The 13,965-nt window shown below is 47.0% G+C and overlaps 1 long non-coding RNA gene across 1 annotated transcript; it reads left to right on the forward strand.

The window, feature by feature from the left end:
* The first annotated feature begins 6,155 nt into the window (after positions 1 to 6,155).
* On the forward strand, positions 6,156 to 13,672 carry LOC102368450. Its single transcript, XR_324406.2, has 4 exons — positions 6,156 to 6,238; positions 9,313 to 9,408; positions 12,730 to 12,829; positions 13,402 to 13,672. It is a non-coding gene; the product is annotated as an uncharacterized LOC102368450 (long non-coding RNA).
* Positions 13,673 to 13,965: the final 293 nt, after the last annotated feature.

Genomic DNA, 13,965 nt, shown 5'->3' on the forward strand with positions numbered 1-13,965 from the left:
GGTCGCCGGCAGGGCCTCTGAGTGGATGGGTGGGGTGGCATGGTGCTGGTCCAGATGGAGAGGGCGTCCCTCTGGGTCTGTCTTCACTGCCCCTTTTTATAGGGGCAGATCTTGTGTGATCCTAGTGACAGGAGGCATGCCCAGGCAAGGGTCAGCCCCTGGTGTACTGAGCATGTGTGCTCCATGCAGGGATGTGCAGTTTTGGGTTTCTGTAATGGTGGGGTACAATGGTCGAGTTGCTGGTTCTGCAGGGTCTTTTTTCTTTCAAATGCTGGGTTCTCTGTTCCTGGGTGAGGTCTGTGGTTCCTGGGTGAATCAATGCGAGGTGATGGCCCGGTCATTACAGGCCATTCAGTAGAAGCCAGCTACCATTGTATTTCAATCATTCCCAAACACTCTCATTCATCCAGGAACCAATTTACATGGGAGGGGTACACGAATCATACAGTTGCAACACAGGGGATGCCCGGGCAGAGGACACAGGATGGAGGCTTGACATACAAAATGGAAACTTGACATGACTTATGCTAACTTACATATATAGGCCTAAAACAATAATCACACAATATAAAAGCAGTACAAACATAATAATCACCGCTTATAAAACAGTGGGTATCAATATCAAAATAGCAGGGAAATTATTTGCAAAGAGGGGAGAGAAAAATAGAACTTACTACCTAAAATAAAAATGTTAAAGCTTATCCTACATCTTAGCTTATTTATACTTATCTATAGGGAATAGAGAGGGAGAGAAAAAGTCAGAAATGGTTGGGAAAGGGGAGGGAATGCGTTTTAAAATAAATAAAAAGAAAAACTGGGGGTTTTGCTACACTTCTAATGGGAGTTTATCCAGCCTCAGCTTCCAGCCTGTGGATCTCATTGTGTCTGCTTTTCAAAAGAGAGATTGAAACCAGACCTCTGTGCCCCCAAACACCTGAACAGCTGGTTTGTTTCCAATCCATTTGCTTCCAACCACAGAGCTGTCAAAACCCCTTCCATACCTCAGTCCATCTCTAAAGTACATCACGCTGATTCAACCTGAAACCATGTCCTTGTTTGCTTCACTTAAGTGGAACTCAAAGGCCAGAAATGCCAACTGAGAGACATTCTTCCCAGCATCCTCGTGGAAAGATTTGTCCAGCCCAAGCCTGCACTAGATGACAGAGAATGTAGGAATAGAGGAATTACCCCACGAAGCCAGTGGATTCCAGAAGGGACATCCTTTTCTCCAGCACTAACCAGTACCAGCTGCTTTGGCAGAGGGTTCAAGACTGCTCTAATGGTCATGTAAGTGGCACAATGAAGTCCAATTGGAGCTTGCACATCCCAGTCATCTCAGGGCCAGAAAGCACCACAAGCAGGAAGCTTGGAAAGCAAGGGTTGTCCTCATCATGCAGTGGCCAGAAATACCAGGATGACTAAAACAACAGTAGAATTGGAGAGGCGTGAGAGAAACATAAGGAAAAGCTGCTGCTTGTAAAGAAGAGCTCAATAGTTTTGTCTAAAAAAATAATAATTGGAGCCAGCCCCACTCACCCCTGTTGTAAAGTCAACTGGAGTCAATGGTGTTTATACCAGGGAAAATTTGGAGTTGTGACTCTTTCCTTACAAACTCTGTTTCTTTATTTCCCTCTCACCCACCACTGTGGTCAGCAGAGTGCTCAGTTTAACCTCAGCAATTTGCTTCAGCAGCAGTAAGTAATGAGCTTTACATTGTTTTCTCTTATACCCAGTGGGCATCAATGAAGCTTAAGAATCCCTAACTGAACCCAGTTACAGGGAGTGAAAGCCAGGAAGAGCTATTCCTAATATCCTTAGAAAAGCACACTCTACAAAGCAGCTCATTGCACAAATGCAACAGCATCCTCCAACCCCCACTCCACTGCTGTGGTTCAAACCCCAGTGCTGTCGCAAAATATGGGAGAACTGAAGTGGGGTTTTGGGTGCTGAATGAAAACATGAAAAGCAGGCATCACACTGAACTTCTAAATACCAGATGTTCCACACAATCATCTTCAGCTGTTCCCATTGCAGTGGATAATATAATTGTAATGCATAATCCTCAGAAGCATTCCAGAGTCTTTCACAGCTTCATTTTTGTAAAAAAAAACCAGTCAAAATATTGGCAGAATTCTACATTTCACCTTTTTCCTGCTTAGAACCAAGTGCACCTTGTTTCTGGAAGCAAATGACTATATTCCAAAGGTGGAATACAAGGGTGCAAGTGGGCATATTTTCTTCTCATCACAACACTGCAAAACGAATATATAATTTACTTTCTTAAGTTGGCAAAGAATGAAAAAAGAATGCTTCTTTTGAGCGTGAGTGGGAAAGATCAAACCAAACGGAAACATCCTGATCAAAGTTAAAGGAATCTTGTGTGTTCCAAGGGAACGGTAAAGATCTAGAGCAGAAAAAAAAGCAGGTTTATTTTGTACATTGGGGAGGGATGCAGGCATTGGTATGTGAATGCCTGCCTTTTCTTGGTAAAGCATTCTTCAGACCTCTTAGCACTGTACCGTCCCAATTCTAAAATTGCATGAGATTCCCATCTGAACACACTGGCAGCGTTTATTCTAAGATCATAGGATGCAACACCAAAGTGGAGCTTTGTCTGTGCAAAGATGAAGAACTAACAGTTATTTCAGTGGCTCACAGTGAGTCTGAAGAGCATTGTAAGGAGAAACCGGGTGGAAATGAACAAAGAAATGTTGAGGCTGAATATAAGAAGAAAATAGTTTTGGGTTGAGACTGATTAGGTTGTGAAATAACCTCCCAAGGGAAATAGTGAAATCCTCCCTCTGCATCATTTGAAATGAGACTAAATAGTACTATGCTGAGCAGAGGGATGATGAGAGCTTACGGGGTCTTTCATGTCTATGATCCCATGAATATCTCAGCTATGATATACTATCATCAAGAATACCAAAGTTGGTATGTGTCGCTTGCCTACCAGCACACACAAGCATGAAGCCCCATCCCAGGGTATGTTACACTGCTAATTAGGCCCACCCCCAGGCCCGCTGTCTAGCGCCAACCCACTGACCGTCTACATTAAAGCCCTGAAAGCTGGGTTCTGGCAGCCATCCAGCCATTCTCGAGAATAGCGGCACCTAACTGTCTGGCTCTGCAGGCCAATGAGAGGCTCAGGGCCGGTCATGGACTCTGCACGCTAGGATTGGGCTCTGGGGGCCTTGTGCCACCTCTGCCTGCCAGGATCAGGCCTTGGGGGCCCTGCACTGCCTCTGCCTGGTCCCACATGCTGGGATTAGGGCATGCAGGGAGGCACCGGGCCTATCTAGCAGGAAGGGCCATGGCCCACATGGCTCTCCACAGACCTGTGAGGAATCCTGCAGGCCAAGTGACATGGCATCAGGAGCCAGATCTGGCATGTGGGCCTAGGGTTGAACACATCTGCTTTAGAACAGTAGGGACCAATAGTGTTGGCAGCTGTGCTACAAATTAGACCTGTTCCATCTCCAAGTGCCGCTCTGATCCCCTTCTTCTGCTCAATCTGCTGCTGTGCTTTCTGCTCCATGCCCTGTGCTCCCTGCTTGATCAGCTTCCCTGGCCATCCCTGCTCTAAAAGCTCTGCTGACCATCACATCTCAAGGCTTAGCTTTCCTCCACCCTTTTTTCCCCAGCTGTGTGTCCAGAACTGCCCTGAGCTAAGCAAGATGAAATCATAGGAAGTCTAGCAGCTGCCTTTCTGCACCCAACTGCCTGTGTCTATTGCCTATAGTAAAAGCAAAACATGGAAAATGAGACAAGTTGGGTGTGTGATTCCTTGAAGGGCTCCATTTGGATTCCTATTACTCCCTTGTGGAACCTTTTTTGGAATCAGTTCATCTACTACTCCTCTTTCCTTTAGTGGTTTCTTTGTGCAGAGCAGCAAGGTAAGCAAATGAGGAGAAACAGTTGGTGTAGTCTGGGGCTGTTGAGGGCAACCTTTAGAGTTGTCCCAACTAGTGGTGTACACATACCTGCTGTTTCTGAAAACACAAGCCTAATTGTTTTCAGAGTAGCATCTCAAAAGAGACACTTCTCCCAGAGATGGCTGAAGCAGGTCTGAAGACCATGCCCACGACTCTCCATTGCGCTGTTCCAGTTTTATCAGAGGTCACGTGGGTATAAATCTGCAGTAATGCCACGATAAATTAAACTCCATCATCAAAACACTGTGTAACACTTTGGAACCTTTCCCATGCATTTCCCAAACTCAGAGAAGAGAATAGAGTATCCTCAATAGCCACCCCTCCCAGAAAGACTCATTGTGTTTATTCCATCACTTGGTTTAATAAGCGGTCGGCTTAGTGACGTGTTAGCACATATCTGCCACTCTGCCTTCATGGCTTCTATGCTCAGGACACAGGGGAGTGCCTCTAAACCCATGCCTGTGCATTCACCAATCTCTGAGCCAGGCAACTCAGCCCTGATTTGTTCTATTTTCTCCGCAGCATTTCCTTGCTCTTTATCATGGGCCATTGCTGCGCCAAATAGCACCACACTCTATGACTTGAGTTTCTCTTTGGAAATGAAACTCAGGCAGGAGGGAGTAAGTCACATGGTCATCACAGCCTCATCCTGAAGATGTCATCAAGATACTAGGAACTAATTGAGGGTCTACAGTGCAGGTGTAGTGAAGGCAGACGCCAACGGTGGCTGGGCTGGAGTGAACCTGATGGTTTCACAAAGAGAAGAAGCTATAGTGCTCAGTGTGCCAGGGATTCTGGCCTGGGCCTGTAGGCCATCACTACCACTACCCTAATTTACCTCAAGAGTTATTTCAACCCAGAATCTAGAGAATTCAAAGATAGTCTAGAGCTTTGCCTCTTTCCCCTGAATCAGGCTGACTGTCCTGTAGCAAAGCACAGAATCTGACCTACAGAACGGTTACCAAGGCCTAAAACAGCTATGGAAATAACAAGAAGTTAGGCTGAAGCTGACAAACCAAGACTAGCCCTGATTTAAAATGAGTTTTAAAGTGTATTAGCTTCATTCTTAAAGAGGCGCCCCACCCAATGAGTGCTGAGACATACAGGCAACCAGCAATGTGGAGGAAGCCAACCTTATCCCTGTTTGCTCCATGCTGCCTGGGCTGGGTGGGATTTAGTTTCTATTGCTCTCAGTCCAGTCCTTTTCAGCAAGACTAATTTCATTTCAAATAAATTGGAGGTAAATTATATCAAGTAGAGTCCCCAAGGTCTGGCCTATGTAATATAGATAGTATCTGTCATTGTCTTTCCCACCTCTAGTGATTTCACCACAGAAAGCAAGCAGAGGAATCCCCGTCTGCATCGCAGGATTTGCTTGCTTGAGTCCTGCTCTTTAAAGTCAGCCGTAATCACTTTTTAAATCATATTTGATGCTTTCTAGCCTTTGGCATTTCCTAATCCCAAAGATGCTGCCAATAACATGGCCCTGCCTTTCATCCCTTCAAGGCAGGCAGCAGGTCAACCTGCCCTTGATGCAGCTTGAATCCTCTGGCCCTGAAGATAGGAGGGAGAAGTTCATTATTGCTGTTGGGTTTGTGATTGGCACTCAACAAGCCAAAGCAGCCAAAAGAGAAGTCTTGAAGGAAAATGCAGCTCGGTTTCTTTCACTCAACTGATTCCCCTCGAAGGCCTGTTTCCAGTCAATACTGTTTCTGAGGAGGACAACCTTTGTTTATTAAGCAAGTTGCCCGGACCGAAAAAGCACCAAGACACTGCATCCCTTTTTAATAATGTCCAGCCTTGTGCCTGCTACTGTAATGCAGCACTATGCTGAGTGATCTAACACAAAGCATAATTTTACTCTACTTGCAAGAGAAAGAAGCCCTAAACTTCTTTTTGAACTGGAATCTGAGGGTCTATTTAAAAATCCTCCACCATTAAAGAGCATTGCACAAACGTATGACATGTCAGTCCAACTAATAAGATACTTATGTTACCTGATGATTATTAATCAAAGAGCCACTGACCACTAATACCACCACTTCGGGGTATTTCTCAAGCATGGTCACGTAGTTGCATTGTGACATGGTATTGCATCACTTGCCACCTTCCACTGTCATACTGTACCGGTGGGCCATGCCACATGGGATGATTGTGAGGCAATGCCACAGCACAGTGTCTCACAGTGAAGACTTAGCATTACTATTTGGGGCATTGCAAATTCAGCTGTGGCCGTTTAGCTGTCATGTGAGCTTTGACTCCTGGGGAAGGCGAGAGGAACAAAGCTCAGCTGGAAATTAAAGGTTAGTTGGCAGGCTATAGTTTCATAGTTGGTAGGGTCGGAAAGGACCTAAGCAGATCATCAAGTCAGACCCCTGCCATGGGCAGGAAAGGATGCTGGGGTCAAACAACACCGGCTAGGTGATTATCTAGCCTCCTTTTGAAGACCCCCAGGGTAGGGGCGAGCACCACTTCCCTTGGAAGTTGGTTCCAGATCCTAGCCTCCCTGACTGTGAAGTAGTGCTTCCTGATGTCTAGCCTGAACCTACTCTCAGTCAACTTGTGGCCGTTATTCCTTGTAACTCCCAGTAGAGCTCGGGAGAACAAGGACTCTCCCATTGCCTGCTGGTCCCCCTTGGCAAGTTTATAGATGGCCACCAGATCTCCTCTCAGCCTTCTCTTGTGGAGGGTGAACAGGTTCAGGTCCTGTAGCCTCTCCTCGTATGGCCTGCTCTGCTGCCCCCTGATCATGCGGGTGGCCCTCCTCTGGACCCTCTCAATGCTGTCCACATCCCTCCTGAAGTGCAGCGCCCAGAACTGGATGCAGTACTCCAACTGCAGCCTCACCAGTGCTGCATAGAGGGGGAGGATCACCTCCTTGGACCTGCTCGTGATGCATCTGTGGATGCATGACAAGGTGCGGTTGGCCTTACTGACCGCGTCCCCACATTGGCAGCCCATGTTCATCTTGGAATTAATAGTGACTCCAAGATCCTTTTCTGCCTCTGTGCTGACAAGAAGGGAGTTCCCCAGCCTGTAGGTATGCTGCTGGTTCTTCCTCCCCAGGTGCAGTACCTTACACTTGTCAGTATTGAAACCCATCCTGTTCTCATCAGCCCACCCCTGTAACCTGTCCAGATCTAGTTGTAGCCTGTCCCTCTCTTCTAGTGTGCTCACTTCTCCCCACATCTTAGTGTCATCCGTGAACTTGAACAAGGTGCTTTTCACCCCCTCTTCCAAGTCACCGATGAAGATGTTGAACAGTGCGGGCCCAAGGACCAAGCCCTGGGGGACGCCACTGCCCACATCCCTCCAGGTCGAAAATGACCCGTCCACCACCACCCTCTGGGTGTGGCCCTCCAGCCAATTTGCAACCCATCTGACTGTGTAGGCATTGACACCACAGTCGCCTAATTTTTTAATGAGGATGGGGTGAGAGACAGTGTCAAAGGCCTTCCTAAAGTACAGAAAGACTATGTTCACCGTGACACCTGTATCTAAGGCTTTGGATGCTCTATAGAGAGCATCCAAATTCCAACCATTCATAGAGCTGTGGGGGTCCTATGGGAAACTTTTTTGTTAGACAAAATTCTGCAAATTATAAAAGGATGCAACTCAAACCCGTGTAAGAAGGTCCAATGTCAGTGGCCTAACTTACATCCACTCTGAATTTGGCCCTATGGCAGTCTGTTCACTTTCCCTCATTCTTTATCACTGAAGCCATTCTCAAAAACATCGGAATTACCAGCCTGAATCAAACCAGCAGCCCCCTTGTCTTGGCCCTTTCTATCTCTGGCTGGGCCAGTACCAGCTGCTGCCATGGATGCCAGAAACCCCCATGGAAAACAGGATCTTTCTCTGATCACCTACAGCTACTGCTTATTTCTCACTTCATGTTGTACTGACAGAGTCCAGCCCATAAGATATGGATGAACAGAGTAGGTGGGGTCACCTTGCAGAAGGAAGGCCTATGATGACCTTATTGTTTCTATAAAGACACTCCACTAGCAAGCAGAAAACAAACATGGAGGGGTAAGATATGGGGCACCCCTAGAAGAGGGACACTGACATTCACACAACGGGGATGTATTAGGAAAGAGCCAACATAACAGCATCTCTGGCATGTGTTCATTCCAGGGGCTGGCCTGAGGCAGCACTTTCACTTTGCCAGGGTCAGTCTTGCATGCTTCAAGCAGAAGAGCAATAATTACTTAGGAAGAACCCATTCCTTCCACACCCCTTGTTAGTTCTCCTCTCCATCTCACTGCCACCCTCTTCTGCCTAGCTAAGAACAGACAACATCATGAACTACTGTCTCTCCCAGCCATCAAGGGAGACTTCTGAAGGCTCAGATGTAAGGTAGATGGGCAACTCCCACTGACTTTAAGGAAGAATCAGGCACTTTTCCATCCTTTGAACACTTGCCCTCATGCTTTGGCTGCCCCAAGGGACCTCGCCGCTCCTAGGACCAGATAATCACCCTTGAGCTACAGAGACCTTCTTTGTGCTTTATTATAAGCAAGTGCTAGTATTTAGCACAACTTTAGGTTTTGCAACATTCCTAATTGCTCCTTTCACTACCTCCTAAAGCAGACACAGCCAAGACAATCTGCTTCAACAGGTCTGGATGACTACACAAGCAGATTGGGCAACCTTAAGTCTTTGGCACCTGCAAAAGGTATTCCATTTATTTGGTGTCTCTCATCCAGAGGGTTCCTAAAATTCTCAGCAAAGCTTCTGAGCAGATTAGAAACTGAATTATGCTCTGTGATAAAGTGGTCTTGCCTGGGTGTAACTGAGGGCACAATTGGATTCTCTCTCTTAAGGAATTGCTTCACTCCCAAAAGAAATACAACTATTTCTAAGGGCAAAATGTAGCAAATACTGCAATGTGGTAGGACAGGTAGTAAAGACTGCTGTGTTCAGTTGAAATCCCAGCTGAGGAAGAGCTAGGTGAGAAATATGTATTTATCCAGGCTAAAATGTCCTGAGGGCACTAGGATCAATATAACCTAACTTATGTGCAATGGACTGTGTGATTATTATAGACCAAGTTGGCTGAGCCAACATTTTACACTTCATCCCAAAAATATCTGTACATTTCTGAAATGGACATCAGCCAAGGAAGACCTCCATTTATAGCAACTTGTAGAGATGTGAGAAAAAACTTACCTGCTACTGTACTGTACTGTACAACACCAACATCAACATTAACCAACATCAACTGCATTATTCTTCTCCTTGATCTATGACCACACTTAAATCCTCCTCTTTATTTAGCTCAGATTTATGGTGGCAGTTCATGTATACTAATGAACAGGAAACAAGCGTCTCCTATTAAGGCCCTGATTGACTACTCACTCTTGGTATTTTCCAGACAGCAAATTAGAAGAACAATAACTGAACGCGAGAGGCAGCTATGTAAAAACGCCCCTAAAAGCCAGGATTTATGCAGAAGAAAAATAACTTTTTGGTGAGTAAGAAATTAGTGGTGGGGGAATTGTCATCTTAGGAGAGAGAGATTTGTCTTGCCTCATTAGGCTACAAATATATCAAGATGAGCCAGAAGAAAGCATGGCAACGTCTCAGCCAATTTTCCCCTTACCTGTGACAGGCATCAGGGAGACAAGTGGAGATAAGCTTAGTGAAGCATCTACTGGGATCCTCCATAGACAGACCCACCAGTTTCACATTGACTGGAAAACAAAATCAAAATTGCTCCTCCGAAGTTTTAAAAGTCTCTTTTGACATAATCCACCTGAGGTCCCTGACTCAGTGGGTGCATCTACATGAGACGCTAAGTGCGCAGTAGCCAAATAATACTGCATAGTAGCACGTCACAGCACTGACAGTGCTAATCGGCTACAGTGCAGTATTATTAAGCTACCGGACAGTAGTGCCACTTAAAAGGCATTCACCAGTAACTCTGGTTACTGCGTGTTTATTTAGCATTTGATTATACAAGTACTAAATAAATGTGCAGTAACCACTGCGCAGTCGCATCTCATGTAGACGTGCCCAGTATCTCTCACCTTGTGTATGTAGCACAATGCCTTGGCAAACAACTGTGAACTCCTCAGGGGCATCTACACGTGCAATTAGCATGGCTGAATAAATGCTGGTGCAGTTTATGCCAGAGTTTATTGCTCCTGGGAGCAATGTTTACATATGCACCCGGAACCGCAATATATTCATAGTTGATATCCTTGGGTCCCTTCCAACGCTACCATCTAGTCCGACCCCCTGCCATGGCAGGAAAGAGTACTGGGGTCAAACGACCCTGCCAGATGTTCGTCCAGCCTTTTTTAAAGACCTCCAGGGTAGGAGCCAGCACCACTTCTTTTGGAAGTTAGTTCCAGGTCCTAGCCGCCCTGACAGTGAAATAGCACCTCCTAATGTCTAGCCTGAAACTACCCTGCACTAGCTTGTGTCCATTGTTTCTTGCAACTCCCGGGATTGCTCGAGGGAACAGGGACTCCCCCAATGCCTGCTGGTCCCCCTTGACTAGTTTGTAACAGGCCACTAGATCCCCTCTCAGCCTTCTCTTGTGGAGGCTGAACAGGTTCAGGTCCCTCAGCCTCTCCTCGTAGGGCCTGCCCTGCTGCCCCCTGATCATGCGGGTGGCCCTCCTTTGGACCCTGTCCATATTGGCCACATCCCTCCTGAAGTGTGGTGCCCAGAAGTGGACGCAGTACTCCAGCTGCAACCTGACCAGTGTCGCATAGAGGGGGAGGATCACCTCCTTGGACCTGCTCGAGATGCATCTGTGGATGCACGACAAGGTATGGTTGGCCTTCCTGACCGCGTCCCCACTTCGTCGGCCCATGTTCATTGTGGCATCAATGATGACTCCAAGGTCCTTTCCTGTCTTGACACTGGCGAGAAGGGAGTTCCCCAGCCTGTAGGTGTACCGCTGGTTCTTCTTCCCCAGGTGCATTACCCTGCACTTGTCAGTGTTGAACCCCATCCTGTTCTCCCCTGTAACCTGTCTAGATCTGCTTGCAGCCTGTTCCTTCCTACTAGCATACCCACTTCCAAGGACCGAGCCCTGGGGAACCCTACTTCCCACATCCCTCCAGGCCGAATAAGACCTGTCCACCGCCACTCTCTGGGTGCGGCCCTCCAGCCAGTTAGTGACCCATCTGACCGTGTAGGCATCAACACCACTATCTTCTAGTTTCTTACTGAGAATGGGGTGAGAGACCGTGTCGGAGGCATTTCTGAAGTCCAGAAAGATTATATCCACAGCAACACCTGCATCCAAGGACTTGGTTACCTGGTCATAGAAGGCCACCAGGGTGGCTTGACAAGACCTGCCCCTAATGAACCCATGCTGGTTGCCCCTGAGCACAATCTCCCCTGCTGGCCCTTCCTGGACATGTGCCAGGATAATTCTTTCGAAAAGTTTCCCCAGGACCGAAGTAAGACTCACGGGCCTATAGTTTCCTGGGTCCTCCTTCCTCCCTTTTTTGAAGATGGGGACCACATTGGCCCTTTTCCAGTCCTCCAGCACATTGCCCGAGCGCTATGAGTGCTTGTAGAGCTGTGCCAGAGGTCCCGCAATGACCCCTGCTAGTTCTTCAGCACTCTGGGGTGGAGATCATCAGGACCTGCAGATTTAAATACATCTAGTTCCTCCAGAAGTTCCCTGACAAGGTCCTCTTTAACCCTAGGCCTGGGTGTGCCACTTTGAGCCAGAGTGGCCCTTTGAGCCAGGACAGCACAGGCCTGGCAGGCAGGGGGCTCAAAGGGCCACTCTGCCAGCATGGGGACACTCTGCCCTGGCTCAATGTGCTGCAGAGGGGCTGGATAGGGCATGAGGGTGCTCTAGTGTGGGGCTAACTGAGAGGCAGGTCCTATGCTGTAGCACCCTCATGCCCCAGCCAGCCCCGGTTACTGTCTAGTGTCTACATTTGCATTGCAATGGAGTAAATAACTCCCCTGTAGGATAGTACATATGTTGGGCAGTGCTATCCTACAGTGGAGTCAATCAGTTTACTCCAGTTTAATAGCACCACACATGTTAATGGTGATGCTTTACTATGGAGCCAATTAGTCAACTGCAGTAAAGCGCGCATGTAGATGCGCCCAAAAAGTCTCTGTCTGTCTGTACTGAAGGAGGTAGTTGGGAGGCCAGTTCCACCTTGGTAAGCATTCAGTCACTGCGCTCTCTTCTGATACTTCCAGTAAGTGGTCCATGTATAATGGGACAAAGTCTACAATATGGACACCTATCCCCTAGGTAAAGGTTACAGACTGCCGTCAAGAGCTGGCTGGGATGATAGATTACAAGAGACAGGCTAGAAATTGGATGAGAAGCCATTGGTAATTTCATATAGTCTGCTAGGTGCCCATTCACTGAGAAGGGCTTACAGTCACTACAGCCCTGGCTGGGTTTGAACTCATGACCTGGAGGCAAAAGGCTTCACATCCCATTCCCAATTCATATCTGGAAAAATCAAACAAACAAGAGCAGAAGGAAATATATAAAAAGCTGGTGCCTAGGAGACTGCAACCTCTGTCCTCTTTCCGTTCTGTCCGTCAGACACCGGTCTACGGTTCCCCTGGGGCTGGATGAAAGGAGCCTCCCTAGTGAAGAGTGATTGATTTGCCTGACTGAGCTTTGCATTCTCCTCATTTCCTTCCGCAGTCTCAGGTGCCTCAACTCCCAGCATCTTCCCCATTCCTTCTCCCAATCAGCCTTACCCCCAGCAGTCCTCCGAGAGGCACTAAAACTTCCCGAGGGACACAAAGGACCGGTCAGGGAAATAAAATGCCATTTATCTTTCTGCAGCATAGAGCAGACACCCAAGCAACTCTGCCAGCACCAGACACTGAAATGCAAACAGCTTCATCAAGATACACTGAAATCGTAGAAATTCCTTGGCAGAAAGGTAAGATCAGTAAACCGCACTGAGCTAATCTCTGTGACCAGATGTTTTTCATATTGAAGTGATCTTTGTCCTCGAGTAGCAGATGGGGACTATGCTTAATATCACCAGCAAAATCCCAGCCCCTAGAAACAGTAGTGTTAGAGTGATGTTGTAGCTGCGACAGCCCAGAAATCACAGCTCTGTGGCCCTCTCAATAATTCATCAAATTGGTCCAATTTTGGAGGGGAAAAATGTTTGAAAGGGCTCTCTCAAAAACACATCCCGAATGAAAATGATCCTGTTTTCACTCAACTGATGGTCTCCTAGCATAGATGGTACCAGTGGGAAAGCAACCGTGCACCGAAATGTGCTTAACACACAATATAGCAGATAGCTCAGGTCCATGCTCAGTGCCTCAATACATCATTTTGGCCTGTCTAGTTTTCAACCAGGGATGTTTTCAATAGAACAGAACTGGAAAAACCCCCCACAATCTCCTCAGCAGTCCATGGTGTATTTAGGTAAATGAGAAGTGAATGTACCAGTATTTCTAATAACACAATACCTGGCATTTTTCTTTTCAAATCCTCCAGATGCTGTATAGATATTTCCTGAGCAAAACGCGGCTGGGGAGAAGCAAGTGTTATCCCAATTTTGAAGGGGCACAGAGAGGGCAAGTGGCTTGCTGTTTGCTCTGGCAGGAAGCAGTAGGTGAGCTGAAGCTCTGGCCACGCACCGTCTGTGCCAACCCGGGACTGGCGCACGAGAACTTTTGCTGCTGTCAGAAGCTGAGCCTTTGACCCCAGGGAGCTGGATGGCAGCAGTCATGCTGAGAACCTTTAAATAGCTAAAGAATAGCTGAAATATTTTAAGGCACTTAAAAAAAAATAAATCATCTGCAATGCATCCTTCTGACATGTTCTCTAACCTCCATTTATTTTCACCTACAAATAGCTCTTTAAATTATACCAAATTTTCAGGCTTTAACATCTTCCTCAGGAGGAAAATTAATGAAATCCTTTCCCTGGCTGATCTCTGGAGAATACAGGATGTTATTGCTGCTGGTGCTCTCTGCAGGCACCAGATAACAGAGCACAGCAGTAAGGCTGTACTGATTATTGATGCCCTCTGGCGGCTAAGCATTGAAACAGCAGGGA

This window comes from Alligator sinensis, unplaced genomic scaffold, assembly GCF_000455745.1.
Source record: "Alligator sinensis unplaced genomic scaffold, ASM45574v1 scaffold830_1, whole genome shotgun sequence".
NCBI classification, from domain to species: domain Eukaryota; kingdom Metazoa; phylum Chordata; order Crocodylia; family Alligatoridae; genus Alligator; species Alligator sinensis.